The following is a 26,731-nucleotide window of genomic DNA, read 5'->3' on the forward strand; positions in this document are numbered from 1 at the left end:
ATAATGGCCTTCAGAGTAAGACTGATGAGGGAACATACAGGACTCTGATATACAAGAAATGTTGGATAGCACCTGAAAATAAGTCTTCATGGTAGAAAATGTTATGTCAGAGAGAGAAAAGGTCTGCTTTTGATTGGGGACAAAGCTGCAATAGATGTAGAGAAATTTTTCTTAGCCCAATCTCCAAAATATGGAACAGTCAAACCACTGGCAAATAATATAGCTGAAGACAATTGTGACATTTTCTTACTTGAGGTTGTTGGATCAACGGCAGACAAGTATGCTCATAAACAACACTAAAAATAACTAACTCACAGTAGTATTAAAGTTCTTTTACTGTTTCATTACTTAACCACCGACAAAAAGATCTTCGAAGTTGACATGAATATTACAACTTTTAAAGTATGAATGGTCTTGAAGTTAAAAATATTACCGTGCAATAGAGACAAAACTCAATGATAAATGTCATAATAACTGCTTATGGATACACCTAATTAGCAATGACAGAAGTTTATTTTCCCAACGAAGTTGTACAGTATACTTTTTACTAGTGAGGCTTGTAGAAATCCAAGATGACAAGGAAAGCTGCTTCACTGTTTGCTCTCTCTTCCACATAATTTTATCTTCTTAACAATCCTTCTTCGATCCTAGCAGCATCATCTCCTGGGGTATAGCAATCTTTAGCTATCTTAAAATGTGTTCTTGGGGTGTGGGTGGCACTGGCAAGGCTGCATTTATTGCCTATCCCAAGATTCTCTGAGAAGCTGTGATGGTGGGTCTTGAACGATTACAGTCCTAGTGCTGATGGTGCACCCACAATGGTGTTAAGTAGGAAATTCCAGACTATTGGGTCAATATTAAAATATGTCAAAGTTAGAATGAAGGGAATTTGGAGGTGATGGCATTCTCACAAATTTTCTACTCTTTCCTTTTTGGTGGCAGAGGTTGCAGGGGAAAACACGCTGCCAAAGTAATCCTAATGAGTTGCTGCAGTGCATCCTGTACGTTGTAAATATTGTGCTATCAAGCGACACTTACTTATTAATAACATGCTCACTGACGCTCAGTTTGGGTTAGGCCAGGATCAATCAGCTCCTGACCTCATTACAGTCTTGTTTCAAACATGGACAAAGGAGCTGAACACCTGAGGTGAGGTGTGAGTGACTGCCCTTGACATCAAGGCAGGATTTGACCAAGTGTGGCATTGAGGTGCCCTAGCAAAACTAGAGTCAATGGAATCAGGGGGAAAACTCTCTGCTGGTTAGTCATACTTACCACAGAGGAAGATCGTTGTGGTTGCTGGGAGTCGATTATCTCAGTTCCAGGACATCACTGCAGAAGTTCCTCAGGATAGTATCCAAGGCCCAACCATCTTCTGCTGCTTCATCACTGACCTTTCTTCCATTATAAGGTCAGAAACGGGATGTTCACTGCTGATTATGTAAGGAACAGTTCTTTTTATTTTCTGTTGGACTGTGGATTAGAATTACAATGGCTGCAGGTTGAAAGACATGCCCACTGGAACAGGATGAGAGATATATACAATGTTGCAATCCTGGACCAGAGTGTGCCATGAAAGACAGGATGATGCCAGAAAGGAGTCCTGGACCAAGGGAGCTGTCTGACAACAGCATTTTAATTGGCTCCTGACCAGGTGACCAAGGTTTTGTGTGAAGAGCAGGGCAGCACAAAGCTCCTGGCCTGCAAAGAGAAAATATCTAAAATCTCTCTTCCTCATATATCTCTATAACCCGCTCTCTCTTTGAGGAAACCCTTGTAAAAAGGGGAAAACCACTGTTAGAGACATTGAAAAGCCAGTTCAGTTCTCAATCAGTGAACTAAATACTAAAAGTGGTGGAAGACCACCTCGTGTCATCAACAAGGACTGAAAAGAATTTAGAAGACATCGATCAAAATCAACCCATCGGATCCTGTTGTCCGGAATTGGTGCTTTGAATGGTTTTATCCCACCCTCAAAATCCATGTTTTTGTGTGTCTTATGTGTCTTGTAGGTGTGTTGTATAGGGATTTAAGAAGGGGTAGAGTTTAGGTTATAGAGTTAGAAATTAGCAGTTCATATTTCTTTATTTTGCCACTGGTTAACAACAGCTTGTTCAATAAATAGTTTTTTTTTACTTATTAAGTTTACAAACCTGGTGCTCATATTCTGTTAACCTAAATTAAACAGTTAGGTAGAATTGGGGCAATCTGGTGGTTTGGTCAAACTTTTTCACATTTGTTGTGGCTCGGGGAACAGTGGGGCTTGATATTACAGCGCACTATTCCCATTGAGTCGTGACAATTGTGCAGTGTTCTGCAACACTTGCTTCAGATACTGAAGCAGTCCATGTCCAAATGCAACAAGGCCTGGACAATACCCAGGCTTGGGCTGACAAGTGGCAAGTAACATTCGCCCCATACAAGTGCCAGGCAATAACCAGGTCCAACAAGAGAGAATCTAACCATTGCCCCTTGACATTTAATGGCATTACCATCGCTGAATCTTCCACTATAAACATTCTGGGGGTTACCATTGACCAGACTCTGAACCAAACAAGCCATATAGGCTACAAGAGCAGGTCAGAGAATGGGAATTCTGCAGTGCGTAACTCGTCTCCTGACTCCCCAAAGCCTGTCCACCATCTACAAGGCACATGTCAGGAGTGTGATGGAATATTCTCCACTTGTCTGGATGAGTACAGCTCCAACAATGCTCCAGAAGCTTGACACTATCCAGGACAAAGCAGCCTGCTTGATTGGCACCCCATCCACAAACATTCACTCGCTCCACCACAGATGCACAGTGGCAGCAATGTGTACCATCTATAAGATGCATTGCAGGAACTCACCAAGGCTCCTTAGACAGCAACTTCCAAACCCACAACTGCTACCAGATAGAAGGCAGCAGATGCATGGGAAAACCTCCACTTGGAAGTTCCCCTCCAAACCACACACCATCCTGACTTGGAAATATGTCACCATTCCTTCACTTTCACTGAGCCAAAATCCTGGATCTCCCTCCCTAACAGCGCTGTCAGTGTACTTACACGACATGGACTGCAGCAGTTCAAGAATGCAGCTCACCACCGCCTTCTCAAAGGCAATTAGGGATGGGCAATAAAAGCCTAGCCAGCAACACTTGCATCCCAATGTGTCAATGATAGAGCAGCGAGGTAAATATTGGGTCCAGTGCCAATCAAGTAATCTGTTCTGTCCTGGATAGTGTCCTGATAGAGCTTCCTCACTGTTGTTGCGGTTCCACCCATTCGGGCAAATGAGGAGTATTTCATCACACTCCTGACTGAGCCTTGTAGATGGTGGGGAGGTTTTAAGGGGCTCAGTGCCAACGAAGATGAGGGGAATTTTGCCTAGAGCTGAACATTAGAATTGTCAGCAAACAGGCCTGTTCTTGAATTTATGATAGAGGGAAGGTCTTTAATGAAGCAGCTAAAAATGGGTGGGTCAAGGATGCTACCCTGATAAATCCCTACAGCAATGTTCTGGGGCTGTGACTCTTGGCTTTATTTGGCCAGGTATCCCATTCAGGTGGCCAGTCTTCATACATAAACCTAAATAATGACATTTGGAAGTGTCAACAATAATATTCATTTATTTAGGTGGAACGAACTAGAGAATGGGCTATTTTAGAGCTAGTATTATATAGCAAAAAAGGGCTAATTAATAATCTTTGGGATGAGTGGCCATAATATGATAAAATTTAACATTATGTTTGAAAGTGAGCTAGTTCAATCTGAAGCCAGGGTGTTAAATTTGAACAAAGGGAATTATGAAGGTATGAGGGGCAAATTGGCTGAGGTAGATTGGGAAAATACATTAAAAGGTATGACAGTACATAGGCATTGGATAGTCTTTACAGAATTATTACATGGTTTACAGCAATTATACATTCCTTTAAGGCGCAAAAACCCAAAAAGAAAAGTCAGTCAACTATGGCTAACAAAGGGAAATTAGGAATTGTATAAGATTAAAAGAAAAGGCCTATAAAGTTGCCAGAAATAGTAGTAAAACTAAAGATTGGGAGGGTTTTATACTACAGCAAAGGAAGACCAAGAAACTGATAAGGAAAGGAAGAATAGAATATGAATGTAAATTAGCAAAAAAAAACAGGCAGTAAAAGCTTCTATAGATATGTAAAAAGGAAACATTTGGCTATGACAAATGTGGGTCAATTACAGAGTCAGCAGAATTTATAATGGGGATTAGAGAAATTGCAGAGAAGCTGAATAATTACTTTGTGTCTGTCTTCACTAAGATACAAGAAATCTCCCAGAATGAGATCTCCAAGGGACTAGGGAGTTTAAGGAGTTGAAGGAAATTAGTATTCATAAAAAGGTTGTATTGGAGAAATTAATGGGACTGAAGGTTGATAAGTTCCCAGGGCTTGATATTCTACATCCCAGCGTGTTGAAAGCGGTAGCTATGAAGATAGTGGGTGCATTGGTGGTCATTTTCCAAAATTCTATAGACTCTGGAACAGTTCCTGCAGATTGAAAGGTAGCAAATATCACCCCACTATTTAAGAAGGGAGGGAGAGAGAAAACAGGGAACTATAAACCTGTTGGTTAGCCTTGCATCAGTAGTAGGGAAAATGCTAGAAGCTACTATAAAGGATGTGATAAGTGGACATCTTTGATAATAATAGTCTGATAGTCAACATGGATTTATGAATGTTTGACCAACCTGTTGGAGTTTTTTGAGGATGTTACTAACAGAATTGATAAAGGGGAGTCAGTAGATTTTCAGAAGGCTTTTGATAAAGCCCCTCACAAGAGGTTGGTTAGCAAAATTAAAGCACATGAGATAAGAGGTAATATACTGGGATGGATTAAGGATTGGCTAACAGGCAAAAAACAGAGTAGGAATAAATGAGTCATTCTCGCATTGGCAGGCTGTGACTAGTGGCAAACTGTAAGGATCAGCATTTGGGCTCCAGCTGTTCACAATATATATCAATGAGTTGGATGTGGAGACCAAATGTAATATTTTCAAGTGCACGGATGACACAAAACTAAGTCGGAATGTGCATTGTGAGGAAGATGCAAAGCGGCTTCAGGAGGATTTGGACAGACTTAGTGAATGGGTAAGAACATGGCAGATGGAATATAATGTGGAAAAATGTGAGGTTATCCACTTTTTTTGTAAGAGGGACAGATGTGCAGAGTATTTCTTAAATGGTAAGAGATTAGAAAGTGTAGATGTACAAAGGGACTTGGGTGTCCTCGTCAATAAGTCACTGAAAGCTAACATGCAGGTGCAGCAAGCAATTAAGGAGGCTAATGATATGTTAGCCTTTATTGCAAGAGGATTTGAGTACACGAGTAGCAAAGTCTTGCTTCAATTGTATAGAGCCTTGGTTAGAACATACCTGGAGTAGTGTGTGCAGTTTTGGTCCCCTTACCGTAAGAAGGATACTATTGCCATCAAGGGAGTACAACAAAGGTTCATCATACTTGTTCCTGGGATGGTGGGACTGTCCTGTGAAGAGGAACTGGGGAAACTGGGCCTGTATTCTCTAGAGCTTTGAAGAATGAGAGGTGATCTCACTGAAACCTACAAAATACTTAAAGGGATAGACAGTGTAGGTGTAGGTAAGATGTTTCCCCTGATTGGGGAGTCTGGAACCATAGGACACGATTTCAAAATAAGCGGAAAGCCACTCAGGACCGAGATGAGGAGAACTTTGTTTACTCAGGGGGTCATGAATCTTTGGAATTCTCCACCCCAGAGGACATTGGAAGCTCAGTCATTAAGTATGTTTAAAGCAAAGATTGGCAGATTTCTAAATACCAATGATATAAAGGGATATGGGGAGAGTGTGGGGATAAAGTTAGCTATGAATGTATTGAATGGTGGAGCAGGCTCAAAGGGCTGAATGGCCTACTCTTGCTCCTAAATCCTATACTCTTGTGTTATAGCACCTTGACAGAAGCATTAGAATTAAATGACCAAAGATTAAAGCATTGACGAATAAACTGATCAGAGGTGACTTAAATTTTTTTTTAGAAGATTAGTGTATGGTTGGGAAAGAATGCCAGGAAATGCTTTTCACTGATTGGGTGAAGGGTGGGTGATGCACAATAGGCCAGTCAGAGAAACGGAGACTTCAGGTGTAGGCTGGGAGTTGGGACATGGTTAAAGTTGAAGGAAGCTATAGAGATAGGGAAGGCAAGGCCATGGAGAGATTTAAGTAAAAAGGTAAGAATTTTATATCTCAGATGATGGGGGTCTGATCTGATGGATGAATGGGGTTTGTTAAGAGATAGGTGAAAGCTATGGAAAGCGGTAGGATAGGATACAGGCGTTAGAACAATCCTACCATTTTTCATCAATTTTCTTCCTTTCTCTGCTGAAGTTTGAATGAGATTCATTCCTGGGCTATGGATTTTCAGGGATTTTCATTATATGTGTAAATGGCTGTTGTTACAAGTATGAGCTGACTAGTACATAGCAGTGGTTTATTCAGTATTGGAGGGCATCATATAGCCATGCCTAATCCTGCCCTCACAATACACATCTATTCTTGTATAGTATTAGATAACAATCTAGGATGGGCACCATAACTAACTTTCTATTGTCCAATCTAGAGACAAAAGTCAACTATAATACCCCATTCATCACCTCAGTTGGGGCAGATTAATTCAGCACCAACCCAGGTTTGGACCTGTATAGCTCAGCATTACACAAGGATTGATGTACTATCTGGACTGTCAATGAAACTCTGTCGGCCTTTCTGTCGCAGAAGTATTACTCTTGATTCGCTGGATTCCCAAGCTATGTATTAGTCTCCCCACTAATAATATGTATTAATACTAAAGGTACTCAACTTCCAGATCAGATAAGCGGTAATTTAGTTTAGTTGGTAGCACTTGCCTATGGAGAGAAAATTCAGAAAATCAGTAACCAAACACCTGAAAACCATCCAAGAGTCACATTGACAGAAACATGAGCATAATTTGTTTTCCCCTCTCCCTCAACTAGTTCATGGATCAGCAAAATGACAATGAGGAGGAGAAAGAGAAACAAAGCTTTAAAGGAAAAAGGTAACTCAGTTATTACAACTTTGGGTGAAATAGTTCTTATGATACAAAGACGCCAAACTATCTAAGCAATAAAGTCATGATTCAGATTCTGTATTCTGAACACTCAGTGGTGCAACTATAGCATGGTATCAATACATTACAGGGGGAAACTAAGTCATTTAAACTAATGTACTTTAATGTGATATGCTTAAATGTGGTATATTCCTTAATCCAGAAACCAAGTTCTACCACCTCCACAACCAACTGTGATAAACTTGTAGTGTTCCACTATCATTATATGGCTCAAAATATTCTGAGGTGCTGGTGGTTGTATGTCTATCACATGTGGTCACAGACATGAGAAGAATTTAAAGTGATGAATTAAGATGAATGCACAAAATAAGAATTTGTTCAACATTGAAATATGTTAGCTGATGTCTTTTTTCCACTGTAGTATAATGGTACTGATACATTAAATAAGCTGAGCAATATCACCAGTAGTGCATTTTATTTACATTTATTAGGTATCAAATAGTGCTATCAACTCACCAGATCCTTCATATCTATCATCATATATATCAGCATTGAAATTGAAAATACATCAGTTTAACTTAGGAGTGAATATGCGAACTGGATACGTTTTAATTCAACTTTCTATAAAAGTGAATAGCTTTAAGTAAAAAGAATGCTGAAAGTGGATTTCAGTGAAATTCCTATTTTCACTTAGTCTGAAAAACATCCAGCAGTACAAATGGCAATTTTGGCTTCCCAAACTTGAGTTTTGCTGGAGAAAGTTTTTGAGAGCTCAAGAAAGTGGTGAAAATTTGGAACACTGCTATATGAAGTAGCTGAAGATGCATTTAAGGGAAAGCTAGATAAATACATGAGGATGAAAGAAATAGAAGGCTATGTTAATAGGGTGAGATGACATAAGGTAGAAGGAGGCTGATGAGCATAAACACTAGCCAAATAACCTGTTTCTGTGCTGTAAATTCTATACAAGGCATTTTTGTATAATACTAAACTACAGTCCTGGCCTGTCACTGGTAGAACTGGGAGCAATTGGACATGTTGAACTAAAAGTACTGCCAAAAAAGGTATTCCAAAGTTGAAGTGTACTGACTTCAGTACAATTTTTTTTTAGTGATGTATTGGGACCAACATGCTCAACATACCTAGTTACAGCATTACACAAGATTCTCTACAAATTCAAACAATACTTGATGTGACCACAGGGACAGTATGATACACATGGGCTAATCTGCAATAAACGGTGTGAGGACACAGTGGAGGCACAAGCAGTCAGACTAGCTGCCACTGATGGATAGATAGCTTTGGCACACAGCAGTGCACTTTCACATTTAAATCAACAGGTTCATTTTCGTCCCAATCCAGATAGACACATTGACAGATGGGGCAGTCTCCTGGGCATAGGGAATTTCAACCCACTGATTTATTTAAGTTTTATTTATTTAATTGACATTTTTTGAATTTAAATGATTGAGATTTTTACAGGAGTGCCCTCTCAGTGAGCGAAACTCCATTCCAAAGGCCTGAGGCAGGCTCTGCTGAGCTGAGATTGGCCAGCAGAGGATAGATCCTGGGACAAAAACAAAAATAGATGGAAAAACTCAGCAGGTCCGACAGCATCTGCGGAGAGGAACACAGTTAACGTTTCGAGTCCGTATGACTCTTCATGAGAACTAAGGAAAAATAGAAGTGAGGTGAAACATAAGCTGGTTGAGGGGGGCGGGACAGGTAGAGCTGGATAGAGGGCCAGTGATAGGTGGAGGTAAAGGAGAGATTGCCAAAGATGTCTTGGCAAAAGGACAAAGGGGTGTTGACGGTGGTGGTATTAGCTAAGGAATATGCTAATGGTGACATTAAGGGTAGAAAGCAGGACGAGCAAGTGACAGATAGCCCTAGTGGGGGTTGGGTGGGGGGATGGGATCAAAATAGGCTAAAAGGTGGAGATAAAACAAGGCTGTTTTGGAAGGGCAGAAGTGGCAGCAGGAGTGCAAGTCATTGAAAAAGTTAGACAAGTACACATAACTCAACTGCAACTATCCATGTCTCTGCTTTTTTGGGAAAGAAATTTAACTAAAAATCTTCAAATAAAAAGAAAACTTAACAGAAGAGTGATTTGCCTAGGTAAGCTGACAAGCAGCTTTAAACTTCAGTGCCAAGTGAGATCTATTAGAAGCATTGCTTGCTTGTTATGGTAATTGTCACATCGCCCCAGCAGGAAAACAAAAAGAGCAGTGTGTGCAGGAGCACACTTGCTCATTACTTGTGTAAGTGCAAAAGGCTGTTTTCCATGAGAGAGAGCAATTAAGTCATTGTGCTTTTGCACTGGATGAAATTGTAAAAAGCTGGAAAATTAGGTTTGTTTATCAATAGGTTTGTGATTTTATCTCCAGAATTATTTAATTTTAAAATCAATTTATTAGGTTAGAAATATTTATTTTTTGGGGAATATAATGGGATTTGAAAGGAAAGGGCAGACAACCGGTTTAGTTGCTCACTGCTAGATATGGCTGGACTATATAAAGCACTGAGGTTATCGTCTTCTAAAACTACTCACTATTTCAGGATCACCCTGGAATGTAAAGATAACCCCTTGCTTTTGTTCTCTACTTCAAACCGTCTTTTTAAACCCCTCTCTCCAACAATCAGGCTGAAGAGTTCATATATTTCATTGGCATGAAGACTGAGAGCATGTCATCAGCTGCCTCTGCTATTTCCCACTGTTCCACTTGGCCAAACTTCCTCTAAAGTTCCCCCACCCTGGCTCTGAATTTGTATAATTCTCTAGTTTCTCTCCAGTCTCCCCCAATGCCCTCCCTGAGCTCATGCGTCCATGAAACCAACTTCCTGCTCCCTTGACCTTAATCCCATTAAACTGATAACCACCCTACTTCCCTTCCTGTCCCGTTAGCTGATATTAATCGTTCTCTCCTTCAAATCTTCCATCATCACTCCTCTCCTCAAAAATACCAACCCCTAACCCCACTGTCCTTGAAAATTGCCAACCCATCTCCAATCTCCTTTTTCTTTCCAAAGAATTGATCGCCCAAGTCCATCTTTCCTGGAACTCCATGTTTGAATCCTTCTAATCAGTTTTCCACCCCGCCACAGTACCAAAATGGCTCTTAACAAAGTTGAAAATTACATCCTATGTGACTGACAGTTAAACTATCCCTCCTTGTCCTTCTCAACTTGTCTGCAGTCTTTTGATCCAGTTGACCACACCAACCTCCTCCAATGTCTTTCTATTGTCCAGCTGGGTGAGACTACTCTTACCCGGTTCCATTCTTATCTATCTAATTTTAGTCAGAGTATCATATGCAATGGCTTCTTTTCCCATTCATGCAATGTTTCCACTGGTGCCCTGATCCCTCCTATTTCTCATCAACATGCTGACCCTCGGCGATATCATCCAAAAACAGTGTTAGTTTTCATATGTACTCTGACCCCACCACCACCTCTCTTGAATCCTCAACTCTTGCGGAATTATCAGACTGCTCATCCAATATTAGGTATTGGATGAGCAGAAATTTCTCCAATTAAATATTCGGAAGACAAAAGCTATTGTCTTCGGTTCTTGCCAAAAAATTAATTTCCTAGCTACTGACTCTATCCCCATCCCTGGTAAACGTCTGAGGCTGAGCCAGACACTTTGCAACCTTGGTGTCATATTTAAACCCTTGATGAGCTTCCAACCACACATCCACAATATCACGAAGACTGCCTATTTCAATCACCATAAAATTGTCTCACTTCACCCTATCTCAGCTCACCTGCTGCCAAAACCTTCATCCATGCCTTTGTTACCTCTGAATTTGACTAATTCCAATGCATTCCTGGTCAGCATCCCACACTCTACCCTAAGTAAACTTATGATTATCCAAAACTCTGTTACCCTTGTCCTTCCTTGCACCAACTCCCATTTTACCCATTACCCTGGTGCTGACTGACCTACATTAGTTGCTGGTCAAGCAACTCCTTGATTTTAAAATTCTCATCCTATTTTTCAAATTCCTCCTTGGCCTCACCCCTTCCTCTCTCTGTAATCTTCTCCAGCCCCACAGCTCTGAGATATCTGCAGTCATCCAATTCTGACCTCTTGACCCAATTTTAATTGCTTCACCACTGGTGTCTGTGCTTTCAGCTGCCAAGGCCCCTATGCTCTGGAATTCCAACTCCCACCCCAAACTTCTCTGTCTCTCATTCCTCCTTAAGACACTCCTTAAATCGCATCTCTTTTACCAAGTCTTTTGGTCATCTGCCCTAACATCACCTTATGTGGCTCAGTGCCAAATTCTGACTTATAATGTCTCTTGGGACGTTGTATCAGTAAGGACCTTTCATATTTGGCTGTATCTCAGTCTTTTTTTGCTGCAATATGATTGGGGGGATTTTCCTTTGGTAGAACAAAATGCAAAATATCTTATGTGGAGTGATTATATGTAATATCATTGGTGAAGTAACAAAAACAGAATAATGAGAAAGGAGAAAAATACACACAATTAAGAAAAATTGACAGGAACTTACAGCTTTCATTACAGACACTATATTTATTAGATAGATGCAGGACACAAAAATAACTGGATTACGCTGGTATTCAGCGGGACCTGGGTGATTTTTGTACACTAATCACAAAGTTAATATGTAGGAACAGCAAATAATTGGGAAAGCAAATGGTATGTGTGCATTTATTACAAAAGGGTTAGAGTACTTGAGTAAAGAAGTCCTACTGCAATTATATAGGGCATTGGTGAGGCCACACCTGGAATACCGTGTACAGTTTTGGTTTCCTTGCTCCAGGAAGAAAATACCCACCGAGAGGGAGTGCAGTGAAAGTTCACTAGACTGATTCCTGGGATTTTGAGGGGGGGGAAGTTGGCCTGTGACAAGAGATTGAGTGGATTAAGCCTATACTCCCCAGGGTTTAGAAGAATGAGGGATGATCTTATTGAAACATGTAAAATTCTTAAGGAACTTGACAGCATAGATAATGGGAAGATGTTTCTCCCAGCTGGGCAGTCTGGAACTCGGGGTCACAAAACTCTGAATAAGAGGCTTAGGATGATGATGAGCAATTTCTTCGTTCAAAAGATTGTTTGGAATTCTACACCCTAGAGGCCTTTAGATGCGCAGTCGTTGAGAATATATTCAAGATAGAGAACAATAGATTTTGGATAAAAGCAAAGTACATTGGATGCTGGAAATCTAGAACAAAAACAAAAATACCTGGAAAAACTCAGCAGGTCTGACAGCATCTGCGGAGAGGGACACAGTTAACGTTTCGAGTCCGTACGACTCTTTATCAGAACTAAGGAAAAATAGAAAAGAAGTGAAATATAAGATGGTTTAAGGGGGGGTGGGACAGGTAGAGCTAGATAGAGGGCCAGTGATAGGTGGAGATTGCCAAAAGACGTCATAGACATAAGGACAAAAAGGTGTTGACGGTGGTGATATTAGCTAAGAAATGTGCTAATGGGGACATTAAGGGTAGAAAGCAGGACGAGCAAGGGGCAGATAGCCCTAGTGGGGGTGGGGTCAGGGGGGATTGAAATAGGCTAAAAGGTAAAGATGAAACAAAGGATGGAAATACATTAAAAATAATGGAAATAGGTGGGAAAAGAAAAATATATATAAATTATTGGAAAAAGGGGGATCGGAAAGGGGGTGGGGAAGGAGGAGAAAGTTCATGATCTAAAGTTGTTGAACTCAATATTCAGTCCGGAAGTCTGTAAAGTACCTAGTCGGAAGATGAGGTGCTGTTCCTCCAGTTTGCGTTGAGCTTCACTGGAACATTGCAGCAGGCCAAGGACGGACATGTGGGCATGAGAGTAGGACGGTGTGTTGAAATGGCAAGTGACAGGGAGGTCTGGGTCATGCTTGAGGACAGACCGAAGGTGTTCCGCAAAGCGGTCGCCCAGTCTGCGTTTGGTCTCTCCAATGTAGAGGAAACTGCATTGGGAGCAGTGAATGCATTAGACTAAATTGAGGGAAGTGCAAGTGAAACGCTGCTTCACTTGAAAGGAGTGTTTGGACCCTTGGATGGTGAGGAGGGGGGGAAGTAAAGGGGCAGGTGTTGCACCTTCTGCGGTTGCATGGGAAGGTGCCGTGGGAGGGGGTTAAGGTGTAGGGGGTGATGGAAGAGTGGACCAGGGTGTCCTGGAGGGAACAATCCCTGCGGAATGCCGCCAAGGGAGGTGAAGGAAAGATGCGTTTAGTGGTGGCATTATGCTGGAGTTGGCGGAAATGGTGGAGGGTGATCCTTTGAATGCGGAGGCTGGTGGGGTGATAAGTGAGGACAAGGGGGACCCTATCATGGTTCTGGGAGGGAGAGGAAGGTGTGAGGGCAGATGCGTGGGAGATGGGCCGGACACAGTTGAGAGCCCTGTCAACCACCGTGGGCGGAAAACCTCGGTTAAGGAAGAAAGAAGACATGTCAGAGGAACTGTTTTTGAAAGTGGCATCATCAGAACAGATGCGATGGAGGCGAAGGAACTGAGAGAACGAGATGGAGTTCTTACAGGAAGCGGGGTGCGAAGAGCTGTAGTCAAGGTAGCTGTGGGAGTCGGTAGGCTTGTAATGAATATTGGTGGACAGTCTATCACCAGAAATTGGGATAGAGAGGTCAAGGAAGGGAAGGGAAGTGTCAGAGATGGACCACGTGAAAATGATGGAGGGGTGGAAATTGGAAGCAAAATTCATAAAATTTTTCCAGATCCAGACGAGAGCATGAAGCAGCATCGAAGCAGTCATCGATGAAAGAGTTGTGGGAGGGGGCCGGAGTAGGACTGGAACAAGGAATGTTCCACATACCCCATAAAGAGACAGGTATAGCTGGGGCCCATGCGGGTACCCATAGCCACACCTTTTATTTGGAGGAAGTGAGATGAGTTTAAGGAGAAATTGTTGAGTGAGAGAACAAGTTCAGCCAGACGGAGGAGAGTAGTGGTGGATGGGGATTGTTTGGGCCTCCATTCGAGGAAGAAGCGGAGAGCCCTCAGACCATTCCGGTAGGGGATGGAGGTGTAGAGGGATTGGACGTCCATGGTGAAGAGGAGGCGGTTGGGGCCAGGGAAGTGGAAGTTGTTGATATGATGTAGGGCGTAAGAGGAATCGCGGATGTAGGTGGCAAGTGACTGGACAAGGAGAGAGAGAATGAAGTCAAGATAGCAAGAAATGAGTTCCGGGGGGGCAGGAACAGGCTGACACAATCGGTCTGCCGGGACAGTCCTGTTTGTGGATTTTGGGTAGGAGGTAGAAGCGGGCCGTCCGAGGTTGGGAGACTATGAGGTTGGAAGCTGTAGAGGGAAGATCTCCAGAGGAGATGAGGTCAGTGACAGTCCTGGAAACAATGGCTTGATGTTCAGTGGTGGGGTCATGGTCCAGGGGGAGGTAGGAGGAAGTGTCTGCGAGTTAACGCTCAGCCTCTGCGAGGTAGAGGTCAGTGCGCCAGACAGCAACAGCACTGCCCTTGTCAGCAGGTTTGATGATAAATTAGGGTTGGACTTGAGAGAATAGGTTTTGGATACCAAGGAATATGGGCTACGATCTTATTGAATGGTAGGGGGTACTTGGAAAACCGAACGGTCTACTCCTGCTCCCATTTTTATGTTCATAAAAGTGTATCCAGAAGGAGAGAGGGAAGTAGGAGGTGAGCTTGGTGGTGGGATCATGTTGTAAGTGGCAGTAATGATATTTCATGATTTGGTGAATGAATATGCTAGAGGGGCAGAGGGCAAGGCAGAGGGACCCCTGCTATAAGCAGAAGGAGAGGGGTTGAGAATGGACGCACAGCAAATGAAAGGCACTAAACTAAGGGAAATCTTTCCAGACGGATCACTCCAGTTGCCCAGGATACGAATACATAAAGAAAAGAGTATCACTTGAGACGTAAAGGTATAAAAAGATCAAAATAAAAGTAAAAAACTGCGGATGCTGGAAATCAAACAAAGCCCGAACAATCCCCATCCACCACTACTCTCCTCCGTCTGGCTGAACTTGTTCTCACACTGAACAATTTCTCCTTAAACTCCTCTCACTTCCTCCAAATAAAAGGTGTGGCTATGGGTACCCGCATGGGCCCCAGCTATACCTGTCTCTTTATGGGGTATGTGGAACATTCCTTCTTCCAGTCCTACTCCGGCCCCCTCCCACAACTCTTTCTCCGGTACATCGATGATTACTTCGGTGCTGCTTCATGCTCTCGTCTGGACCTGGAAAAATTTATTAATTTTGCTTCCAATTTCCACCCCTCCATCATTCTCACATGGTCCATCTCTGACACTTCCTTTCACTTCCTTGACCTCTCTGTCTCAATTTCTGGTGATAGACTGTCCACCAATATCCATTACAAGCCTACCGACTCCCACAGCTACCTCGACTACTGCTCCTCACACCCCGCTTCCTGTAAGGACTCCATCCCATTCTCTCAGTTACTTCGCCTCTGTCGCATCTGTTCTGATGATGCCACTTTCAAAAACAGTTCCTCTGACATGTCCTCCTTCTTCCTTAACCGAAGTTTTCCATCCACGGTGGTTGACAGGGCCCTCAACCGTGTCCGGCCCATCTCCCGCGCATCCTCCCTCACACCTTCTTCTCCCTCCCAGAAACATGATAGGGTCCCCCTTGTCCTCACTTATCACCCCACCAGCCTCCGCATTCAAAGGATCATCCTCCGCCATTTCCGCCAACTCCAGCATGATGCCACCACCAAACACATCTTCCCTTCACCCCCCTGGCGGCATTCCGCAGAGATCGTTCCCTTCAGGACACCATAGTCCACTCCTCCATCACCCCCTACACCTCAACCCCCTCCCATGGCACCTTCCCATGCAACTGCAGAAGGTGCAACACCAGCCCCTTTACTTCCCCTCTCCTCACCGCCCAAGGGCCCAAACACACCTTTCAAGTGAAGCAGCATTTCACTTGCCCTTCCCTCAATTTAGTCTAGTCTATTAGCATTCGTTGCTCCCAATGCGGTTTCCTCTACATTGGAGAGACCAAACACAGACTGGGTGACCGCTTTGCAGAACACCTTCGGTCTGTCCGCAAGCATTACCCAGACCTCCCTGTCGCTTGCCATTTCAACACTCCACCCTGCTCTCATGCCCACGTGTCCGTCCTTGGCCTGCTGCAATGTTCCAGTGAAGCTCAACGCAAACTGGAGGAACAGCACCTCATCTTCCGACTAGGCACTTTACAGTCTTCCGGACTGAATATTGAGTTCAACAATTTTAGATCATGAACTCTCTCCTCCATCCCCACCCCCTTTCCGATTTACCCCCTCTTTTTTTCCCCAATAATTTATATAGATTTTTCTTTTCCCACCTACTTCCATTATTTTTAAATGTATTTCCATCCATTGTTTTATCTCTACCTTTTAGCCTTTTTTGATTCATTCACCCCACCACACCCCCACTGGGGCTATCTGTACCTTGCTTGTCATGCTTTCTACCCTTAATTAGCACATTCCTTAGATAATATCACCACCTTCAACAGCTTTTTGTCCTTTTGTCTGTGACATCTTTTGGTTATCTCCACCTATCACTGGCCCTCTATTCAGCTCTACTTGTCCCAACCCATCTTAAACCAGCTTATATTTCACCTCTCTTCTATTTTTACTTAGTTCTGTTGAAGGGTCATTCGGACTCGAAACATTAACTGTGCTCCTTTCCGCAGATGCTGCCAGACCTGCTGAGTTTTTTCAGGTATAAAAAGATCATCTTGACTTAAGAGTCAAGCACCATTAAACTTGAGAAAACACAGATTTTGAGTAAGTGAGAAAAAGCTTACACAAGTTCAGAGCAGGTTGAGAACTCCACGAACCATAGGTTTATTTCAGCACTTTCGCTATTATGAAAAAAAAATTTAATGCAATCATGAAAAACAGAAAGCAGAGGTCCAAACTATTGTCATGACTCACTAAGGATAATGCACGCTAAAATCAAACCCCACTGTTCCCCGAGCCACAACAAATGAAAAAGTTTGGCCAAACCACCAGATTGCCACAATTCTATCTAACTGTTTAATTTAGGTTAACAGAATACAAGCACCAGGTTTGTAAACTTAATAAGTAAAAAACTGCTTATTGAACAAACTGTCATTAACCAGTGGTGAAAGAAATATGAACTGCTAATTTCTAACTCTATAACCTAAACTCTACCCTTCTTAAATCCCTATATATACACACATAAGACACACAAAAAACTGGATTTTAAGGATGGGTTAAAACAGTTCAATAGCACCAATTCTGGGGTGCAGGATTCGATGGGTTGATTTTGATCAATGTCTCCCAAATTCCTTTCAGTTCTTGCTGATGACACGAGGTGCTCTTTCAGCACTTTCAGTATTTAGTTCACTGGTTGAGCACTTGCCTTTCAATGTCTCTAACAGTGATTTTCCCCTTTGCCTCTTGATAGGGGTTTTCAGAGAGAGAGCAGGTTATGGATAAATGAGAAAAAAACAGCTAGCTATTATTGTGGAATTACTGGAATCTTCCACACACAGGAGAAAGAGGTTTTAGGTCTTGTTCCTTTCAGGCTAGGAGCTATTCTGCTGCACTGCTCTCAAAAAACCTGGTCAGGTGCCAATTAAAATGTTGTTGTCAGGCAGCTCCCTTGGTCCAGGACTCTCTTCCAGCACCATCCTGTCTTTCATGGCACACTCTGTTCCAGGACTGCAACATTGCATATATCTCTCATCCTGTTCCAGTGGACATATCTTTCAAACTGAAGCCAATGTAATTTTAATCCACAGTCCAACAGAAAATAGAAAGATATGTTCCTTACACTATTATGACAGATGGAGATTCACCAGCGTGATATCTCAGATGTGCACAAAGAGAACACTAATCCTACTATAGACTTTTAATATATCCAATGGACTGGCTATTCAAATCTGCAACTTGTCAGCTTTACACAGGGCGATCTAAACTAATCTTGCTTACTGTGTCAATTTTGAACTCAAGTTACTGTGTTATGCTTGAACAGTCTTTGCAACCTTAGGATGAGTATTAATAAAAGAAATGTTATTTCATGACTTCATAGTTTGACTTCCACTTTGATGATTTTGGCAAGAAAACAAATAAAATTACATGCAAGGGCTAGTAAGCTATATTTACACTGACAAATATGAGGCTGTGGACTGTGCTGCCAGGATTGGTGATTGAAACAGTGACCCTATCAACATTTAAGAATATGTGAGACAGCTGGTTGAAGGAAAGGTGATGAAGATATGGGCGAACAGGCACATCGAATTAAAATGACTGCTTCCTGTGGAGCATAAATACCAAAATAGACTGGTGGGGCCAAATGGCCAGTTTAAATGGATTAATCATAAATTGGTAGTGTAAATGGCAGCAATAATTTGAACCAGGTGATGCCAGTCAGTTCAATGAAGCAAATTCTGGCACCTTGTATTTTTCAAATATTGTTAATGCTTTCCAAGATGGTTCTTAGACAAGGATTTATGGTGTGGAGTATGGAATCATTGGTGCCCTTGGTTAATATTCCATGTTAGGCTTCTTGGTTTAATAATCCCAGTGTTTTTACATTTATTGAGGTCTTGTGTCTGTGATTTGAATGTTAAATATCAGTCAGGGTGTTATTAAACTGGGATTAACTTTTAAGATATAATTTAGTTTGATGCCATTGTAAGTAGCTAAAAATCACTTGAGTGAATTGTGAAAAAAAAATTAAGAGTTTGTAAATTTTTAAAGTTTTTTTTTGTTTGCTTATATGCTAATAGGTTATCCAAGTCTGAAGACCAAAGGGTTATTCAATTTAGCACTCGGCAGAAATGTCTGTTTGGAAAAAAAATGAAACTAGTGGAACTGAATAATGAGCTAGTCATTGGTGAGTTGGTAATGCCAGATGGGATATTGATAATTTCTTCTATCATGTTGCTGAGGAAAAAGAGGAAACTATTAGTGAGACAACTGACTAAGTCAGCATTGAAGTGAATACTTTAGGAGGTTTAGTAAAATAGCTTTTGAGCTAAATTTTGGACAAAGGTTATATGCAGTTAGGTTTTCTAATGCACCCCATTGAACAACACAAATTTGAAATTATACTTGATACAAAGAGCTGGCACCTGTGTTGAAAGTGTTCAAATATTTTATATGCAAACTAATTTACTATTTGCTGTAACATAATACACAACCTCCTCGAGCCCTTGTATTTGGAGACAAGTGTTATTTAGGTTTGTGTGGCCAAGTAGAGTGTCTCAGCATTCCAGTGGATCAGCTGGACCAGGGCAAAGTAGCCATGTTAATACATTTCATTCCTCCCAGAAATTATGACAAGCTGAAGGAAAATGTTAATCTTCAAAGTACTAACAATGCAATCTGGCCTCACTTGAATATTTCAATCTGAGTAACAGATCATTTATCACAAAATATAGGTGCCTTAAATTCCCATCACTTAATCTTAAAACTAAAATATGGTAATATTCAAAAAATGACAACATAGATATTTCCAGGTTTTAGGTGACTGAGTTATGAAAGGAACATTCAATCTGCTGTAACTCGTGGAAAAAAAAGAAAATGGGGAAATATGAACCAAGGGATTTTTCTTTAAATTCAGAAGCACATGAACAAAATAAATATGGGTCCCAGGAATGAAGGGAGAGAAATACAAATGAGGAATGCCAATTAGCCCACCTTTGTTCATCCAGCCAAAGGCCCTGTACATTCTTCCGTTACAGCATCAGGGTTTTACATAAATGATTCCAAGGTTTTCACCTTCAGTACTCTGCTGACAAGTCCATCTCATACATTAATCACAGTTTGAATATTTTCCAAACATCACTCCTAAATTTGCCCTTTCCAAGTCTTCGTTGGTATGCACACAGTACTTTACAATTCTCCTTCATCTGACATTGCTCTCCCCACTTACATATTTTCTTCAACTGACTTTTTAATTTTTAAGCCAATGCTTCAGAATGAAATCCCTGTCCTGATATGAAAATTTGAGCAATTTGCAACAGGTTTCTGAATCCAATTTGTTTAAGTAATATAGAAACAGCACTACTCTTAATATCAATCTCTGGAACCACCACTAGGCACTGCCACATTCAACCTGCCACCCCACCTCAGAGAAAAATGTTACTTTCAGTCAATTTCTTGCCCATTCCAAATACATGCCCTGAATTGCCACAGCTTTGAGTACATACTATTTTCCCACAAAAGTCAGAGGTTGATCTTCCACCTCCGAATCCAGGTCGACATCTGATTATTAGGTAATCATTATACACATAATGCTCAACTTTACTCTGGATAATTGATTGCATTATTTTAAACAAGATTAAAGTTAGAGAAATTTATTAGCTTGCATCTATTTTGTCACCCTTTTGAACATGGGTACCACCAAAACTTGTTTCCTGTCTCCTGATACCTAGTCAGAATTCATTAATTCCCTCAATCATTACCACAAATCTCTTTTTTTATATATATTTTTTCCCACCTATTTCTATTATTATTTTAAAAATTTATTTCCATCCATTGTTTTATCTCCACCTTTTAGCCTATTTCGATCCCTTCCCTCCACCTCACCCCCACTAGGGCCATCTGTCATTTGCTCATCCTGCTTTCTACCCTTAATGTCAACATTAGCACATCCTTTAGCTAATATCACCACCGTCAACACCCCTTTGTCCTTTTGTTTATGACATCTTTGGCAATCTCTCCTTTGCCTCCACCTATCACTGGCCCTCTATCCAGCTCCACCTGTCGCACCCCCCTTAAACAGCTTATATTTCACCACATTTCTATTCCTCTAGTTCTGATGAAGAATCATACGGACTCAAAACATTAACTCTGTCTTCCTCTCCACAGATGCTGTCAGACCTGCTGAGCTTTTCTAGCAATTTTTGTTTTTGTTTCAGATTTCCAGCATCCGCAGTATTTTGCTTTGATCACAAATCTCTTCCTTTGTTTCCATTCTGTTCAATAAGTATAAACAATTGATTGGGTAATTGTAAAGAAATTATTAGTTAAACTTAATTTGAACAGTAACCTCCTCAGATTTAAAGTTCTGAATATATAAAAATTCACTTTGTTGAATAATTCGGAAGACATGAACAGGATTTGGCCATTCAACTCCTCAAGCCTTTTCTACCATTCAATTAGATTGTGACTGATCTATATCTTAACTCCACCTTGATTCTGTAACCATTAATATCCTCAGTTTTGACATTTTCAATTAACCCAGCCTCAACAGCTTTCTGGGGCACAGAGTTTCAGATTTCTAACAGAAACTTTTCTACCCATCTTATGTTATCCATCCAGAAAGAGTTCCCTAATCACAACATTCAACTGCTCCTTAAGCAGTTCAATGATTTTACCCCAATACTCCAACTGGAAAACCATTTTAAGTGTTGGTTCCTCTGAGAAGAATGTCCCAACATTTTCCTTTTACTTCCTTGAATCAGTGTCTTCCTTGCCTTATCACAGTGATTTTGAAGCACCTTTTCTACACCATTTATTACATTATACACTTCATAAGATAATCTCCTGGTTGGCTTTTCCAAACTTAAAAACTGAGTTCCTAGCCCTTTCTTCAAAATTCAGTCCTCTGATGCTCAGGGTCAATCTCCTTCTTTCCACGTGACATTACTAATTCTCTTGGGACTTCATGAACAGAAATGGACATTAATGATACTCTTGGGAGTTGGTGACCAGAAACGATGAAGGTCTGAGAAAAGAGCTTTATTGTTTAACATAAAAACAAAATGCTGGAAATACTCAGCAGGTCAGGCAGAATAAGTGGAGAGAGAAACAGAAGTAACATTTCAGTTCAATGACCTTTCATTATAACTGGAAAAAGTAGAGATGTAGCGGGTTTTAAGCAGTTTAGAGGTGGTGGGGGGAGGGGGGGTTCGCAGAGGGGAGCTTGGGGGGAAAAAAGCAAAGGTCTTTGACAGAGTGTAAGGCAGGAGAGATTAAATGACAGATGAGATGCTGGTGCAAGGCAACAGGAAATGGTAATAGGTCAAATAAAGAAACAAAAGGTAGGTCTTTAAGAAGTGTAGATAGGTAAGGCATTACCAACAGCTACAGTCTGAAAAAATGGCACGGAGTGTGTGGTGGTGGGGGGGAATAATTGTGACCTGAAATTGTTGAACTCAATGTTGAGTCCAAGAGGCTATAAAGTGGCCAATCAAAAAATGAGCCGCTGTTTCTCAAGCTTATGTTGAGCTTTGTTGGAACAGTAGAAGGGTTGGAGGAAAGGAAGACCAGAGGAGGGGTGGGATGGATTATTAAAATGACAGCCAACTGAAAGCTCAGTGTCACTTGCGGATTGAATGGAGGCGTTTCACGATGTGGTCACCCAATCTGCATTTTGTCTCCCCAGTGCAGAGCAGACCATACCATAAGCAGCGAATACTATATACTTAATTGAAAGTACAAGTAAATCACAGTTTGACTTGGATGGAGTACTCCATAGTTTCAACATGACTTCTTGCAACATGTTCTCCACTGTTCTAACTACACGGCTCAACATTTTATATGCTTTGCTGATAGTTGCACTGGAATGACTGAACATGTCAAAAGTCGAACCTTCCAAATCCTTTGGATGCTTTCAACTTCACCCTTAAATAGTTCAACACCATTAATGGATATTTATTTCACCCTATTTTGTTTCCTAAGTGTATCACTTCAGTATATTAAATGTAATCTCTTTTGATCTGTCCACTTGCATATAGTGTCTAGATCATTTTCTAGTCTCCAAGGTGCCTTTTCAGGTTCAACTGCCTCGCCTAGTTTTTTTGATATCTGTGAATTTGAGCAGTTTGGCAGAAACCAAATCGCTAATGTATAGTAGGATACTGCAGAATCCAAATATGCAATTGTAAAGACACTCCTATATGTTTGGTTCCCCAACCTTATATGAAATGCGTTTGAAAAGTTGAGAAACTAAACACGATCATAAGATTCTGGGTTATCTGCACAGAAGCTTCCTTTAGAAAATCGTTCTGTGGGACAGAAAAAGTCGATACAGTAATTCTAAAATTGCTGTTACAGTTTACCACATAGCCTTACACTCCAAAAATTGGTTATCAATTTTCCTTTTACTGGGAGGCACTCGTTAATTTTCTTAATAAGCAAAATTATTAAATGAAATGCCCAAAATAGATTTCGCTCATTTTATGAACTCTTTAGAAAACAAATCCAATACTCTCAACTTAATATTCAAAACGTTTATAAACTGCTGAACGTGCATATGCTGCAACGGTAAACTTGAGATTCCATCATTTGAAGGCTGTAAATGCGGTACCTCCAGTTTGTTGTATTTTTATCGCCGTTGCAGAGCAGGACCCGATTTAACAGAAGTCGTTAAAACGATCATATTTATGCAAAAAGATGGTACATATTTTCTTTTGTACGCGCCTGGCGTTAGATAGAAAGTCTGAAGGCAGCTGTAACCAAAGATTAACCGACCAGGCATTTGGCTTGCCTTAATTTGCAGCTGATGGAGAGTGGGAGAAAGTTGCTGCTCGGAGTTCATTTTAATTAGTATCATTTTATTATTGTGCTTTCTACAATAACAAACCTTATGGAGGAGAAAATCTCATCCAACAGCATATAAAGCGCTAAAGTTGAACATTTACGGTATGATAGGCAGATATATATAAACACGTAATAAATGAAGAAGTCCAGATTACATTTGCAAATCACATCGCTTGTGTCAGAGGGAGAAACTATAAATAAAATGCTTATTTAATGAAAAAGCCGAACGTAGCAACGTCTTGATGTTGCCCGGTACTGGAAAGAAACTCTACAGTTTTTATGACTGAGCCCCGTACATAAGCACTTACCCTTCTGGAGTGCTTCAGTAACAAAGCCAAATGTGCAATGTGTCACTGAGTTGGAGGATGATGGTGTTGTTCGCAGCTGGTCTCTGCAATTTCTGCAGCCTGACTCTCTTTCTAATCACTGCTGTTAGCTGTGGTGATGATGGTGATAAGACTCCATGGTGAGAAGGGGGTGTAGTAGCGTCTTCCTTCGTTCACTCTTTTTCTCTCGCTGATGAAGCTGAATCTCTCTCTCTCCCGTAATGGTTTGTCTCTACTACCCCCTAAACCACAACCCCTGTCATCATCACCAGTGCGAAGGGGGGCACACAGCACACACATCCACACAGCAGTTTGAATGAGCCGCAAGGCCTCCTGGGAGTTGTAGTTCTTACCCCCCGACTCTTCCATTCCCTTTCACTGGATTCACCGTTTCCGAGGAACTACAACTCCCGTCGGACGCAGCGAAGCCAGCGCACGCGCAGTGGTGGCGACGTTTTCCACTATGTATCGAGCAGTTTTTTTGACTCCTTTCTGTGGGGTTTGTCTTTTTTTTTGGGAGGTAAATGTAATAACCTCTCATTATTCTGTAGTTTTGCTACGAAGCAAGACAGGTAACAAACACATTTTACTTCAGATAATGTGCAAGGGAGACCCTTAGCGGTCTCTTAAGAAAGAACTACGTTAGGTTTAAGACACACTAAAGCTTTTCTCCTTTACATGTAGACAGCTGGAAGGGAGAGGAGAACAAGTTTCATTTATTGTTTGAAGGAGGGCAAAATTCATTTCGGAAAAAAAGGAAGCGGTCTGAGGTCTTGTCATTTGTTGGGGTGGCGATTTGAAGCGGCTGCTGTTCCTCTGGAAGCCCAGGGAGGCTCGAGCTGCTCAACGGCTGAAAATCCGTTAAAGGCACCAGACCCTGGAAAATCGCTCGCGAGCGCTGCGGCTGCGCTTGGTCGCCGTGGAACACATCTTGCACATGCGCGATTTGCTCCCTCAGCTGACTCCAACCTCTGGAAAGAGGGCGGCCCAGAGCGCAAGCTCCGTCGTGATGACGGAGGTTTCTGGGGAAGGGTGAAAGGTCAATGTTGTGTTGGGAAGTTAAACTGATGTATGTCTGGTTAATTGTGCATTTACATTATAGAGTGATGGACAGGTAAGGTCAGAACGATTGTAATTTTCAGTGGAATGGGAGAAAAAAACTTTTTCTGTTTTAAACCATTCTATGATCCTATGAAATTACCTAAAAGCACTTTATTATAGGCTACGTATAGTTAAATTGTCCTTAACAGCTGTATGTAGCTTGGAGGCAGAAAGTCTACTTCATCACTGCGCATAGCAGCAGTCAGAGCTGACTGTGTAAAGCACTAAGCATTTGGGATCAATAAAATGCACATCCTCCCAAGGTACAAGGAAGCAAATTAGGAGAATGTGGATACCTTATTGATTGATGTGTCTGTGTAAAATAGGAGCCAAAAATCTCAAGTACCTTCAAGTTGTGTATTGTTTAAATGGGGAGTTTGCAAGTGTTTGTGACCTGCAAATTAAACTTAAATTGGTTCCTTCAAAGGGTCAGTGCCTTCATGTTGATAATTGTCTGTCAAACCTTGTTTTGGGGAGCCAGAATAATCCTGAATAATAAAAAGCTAAAAGCTACTGCGGATGCTGGAAATCCAAAACAAAAACAGAATTACCTGGAAAAACTCAGCAGGTCTGGCAGCATCGGCGGAGAAGAAATCAGTTAACGTTAACTGATTTCTTCTCCGCCGATGCTGCCAGACCTGCTGAGTTTTTCCAGGTAATTCTGTTTTTAATCCTGAATAATGTTTGTTCTGGTGCCATTATGTGCCAATGATTTATTTCAACACAGCTTAGCTTTTTTTTAAATCTTGAATCTGGCAAAAAATTTTGTTATCTTTAATGCAATATTTTCATAAATATGATGTCTTGTTGGCTAAAATAAAAACAAAATTCTGCAGATGCTGGAAATCTGAAATAAAAACAGAAAATGCTGAAAAAACTCAGGTCTGGCAGCATCTGTGGAGAGAGAACTGGAGTAACATTTTGAGTCTGTATGATTCCTCTTCAATGCCTTATTGGCTGTTTGGTTTCTTCCTCAAGTCATTGACTTAAGTTGCACCTCAATTTAGTGGGTGCTTTCCACAATGTGGCTAATTTTCATGGGGAGCAGAAGCAACAGTGTTGTGGAGGCATTACAAATTTTTTTGTTCGTTCATGCAATGTGGGCATCGCTGGCTAGGCCGAATTTATTGCGCATCCCTAATTGTCCTTGAGAAATTGGTGGTGAGCTGCTTTCTTGAACCATTGCAGTCCACGTGGTGTGTGTATACCCACAGTGCTGTTAGGGACGGAGTTCCAGGATTTTGACCCAGAAATAGTGAAGGAGCAGCGATATATTTCCAAGTCAAGATGTTGTGTGGCTTGAAGGGGAACTTGCAGGTGGTGGTATTCCTATGTGTCTGCTGTCCTCGTCCTTCTAGATGGTAGCGGTCATGGGTTTGGAAGGTGCTTTCTAAGGAGCCTTGGTGAGTTCCTGCAGTGCATTTTGTAGATGGTACATACTGCTCCCACTGTACCTCGGTGATGGGGAGAATGAACATTTGTGGATGGGGTGCCAGTCAAACAGGCTGCATTGTCCTGGACAGTGTTAAGCTTCTTCAGTGCTGTTGGAGCTGCACTCATCCAGGCAAGTGGTGAGTATTCCATCACGCTCCTGAGTTGTGCCTTGTAGATGGTGGACAAGCTTTGGGGAGTCAGGAGGTGGGTTACTCACCGTAGCATTCCTAGCCTCTGAACTGCTCTTGTAGCCACAGTATTTATATGGCTAGTCCAGTTCAGTTTCTGATCAATGGTAA

The 26,731-nt window shown here is 41.5% G+C and overlaps 2 protein-coding genes across 9 annotated transcripts in view; one reads left to right on the forward strand and one right to left on the reverse strand.

Annotated features, from left to right (window-relative positions):
* Nucleotides 1-24,103, reverse strand: part of st3gal2 (ST3 beta-galactoside alpha-2,3-sialyltransferase 2) — a 455,559-nt gene extending 431,456 nt beyond the window's left edge. For all 4 annotated transcript variants that reach the window (XM_078543944.1, XM_078543943.1, XM_078543946.1 and 1 more), the window contains exon 1: nt 23,880-24,103. The gene's annotated coding sequence lies outside the window, so the exon portion shown is untranslated. The remainder of the gene's footprint in view (nt 1-23,879) is intronic.
* fcsk (fucose kinase) overlaps nt 1-26,731 on the forward strand; it is a 391,747-nt gene that overhangs the window by 4,494 nt on the left and 360,522 nt on the right. For 4 of the 5 annotated variants that reach the window (XR_013576865.1, XM_078543938.1, XM_078543940.1 and 1 more), the window contains exon 1: nt 24,891-25,011. The exons of the other annotated variant lie outside the window; for it this stretch is intronic. The gene's annotated coding sequence lies outside the window, so the exon portion shown is untranslated. Of the gene's footprint in view, nt 1-24,890; nt 25,012-26,731 lie in introns of those variants that run through there. 5 annotated transcript variants of the gene reach the window in all.

The sequence above is a fragment of the Cetorhinus maximus genome, chromosome 6 (genome assembly GCF_964194155.1).
Source record: "Cetorhinus maximus chromosome 6, sCetMax3.hap1.1, whole genome shotgun sequence".
Lineage (NCBI taxonomy): Eukaryota > Metazoa > Chordata > Chondrichthyes > Lamniformes > Cetorhinidae > Cetorhinus > Cetorhinus maximus.